The sequence below is a fragment of the Gekko japonicus genome, unplaced genomic scaffold, assembly GCF_001447785.1.
Source record: "Gekko japonicus isolate JY-2015 unplaced genomic scaffold, Gekko_japonicus_V1.1 scaffold914, whole genome shotgun sequence".
Classification (NCBI taxonomy): Eukaryota; Metazoa; Chordata; class Lepidosauria; order Squamata; family Gekkonidae; genus Gekko; species Gekko japonicus.
The window spans coordinates 95,294-95,963 of NW_015160240.1; the positions used below are offsets into that span (position 1 = coordinate 95,294).

At 54.0% G+C, this 670-nt stretch overlaps 1 protein-coding gene across 1 annotated transcript in view; it reads left to right on the plus strand.

Annotated features, from left to right (window-relative positions):
• The window catches only part of FBN3 (fibrillin 3), a 248,900-nt gene that overhangs the window by 805 nt on the left and 247,425 nt on the right, over positions 1-670 (plus strand). The window lies entirely within an intron of this gene.

Sequence of the window (670 nt, forward strand, 5' to 3'; positions counted from 1 at the left end):
CACGACCACGCCGGGCATGCTGGGGGCGGGGCCACGGTCATCCGAGGGAAAACTCTATGGCTCGGCGTGGGCGCGTCACCTCCAAGTGGACGTGGATGCGGCACACCTGCACTTCGCGCACGCTCCAGCCGCCAGCTGGGAGTCCCCCGCTGCGGCGAAATTCGAACTTGGCAACCCTAGGAGACTGCTCGAGGGGGGAGTGGGTGGAGACACTCCGATTGTGGCTTCAGCATGGCAGAACAACCTCATCTGCAGCAGTCAAGCATCGTGGGAGGGTCTGCTCAGTGCTCCTCCACCACTGGCACTCTGGTCTGCCCATATGGGTTTTCCTTTGCACCCGACCCAGCCCCTGGGGCCTTGACGTGAGGATACAGCAACTCGGAGCTTACCACCTGCTGTCCTTTATACTGTTTATATCTCCAGCATCACGTTTTATGGGAGTTTCAAAGAGTAAATGTTAGATATTGCTTCAACTCTCCAGCCTATCTATTCTATTTCTTGTATTTCATGTACTGAATACTATTGAATGTTTAAGAAATATTTGGAGCCTTGTGTGATGTTAAGTCATATGTGATTCACAGGGCTATTTTTGGGCAGGAACGCACAGGAACAGAGTTCCGGCTGGCTCCCAAGTTGGCCACGCCCAGCAGGAACTCATTAGCATGACAGG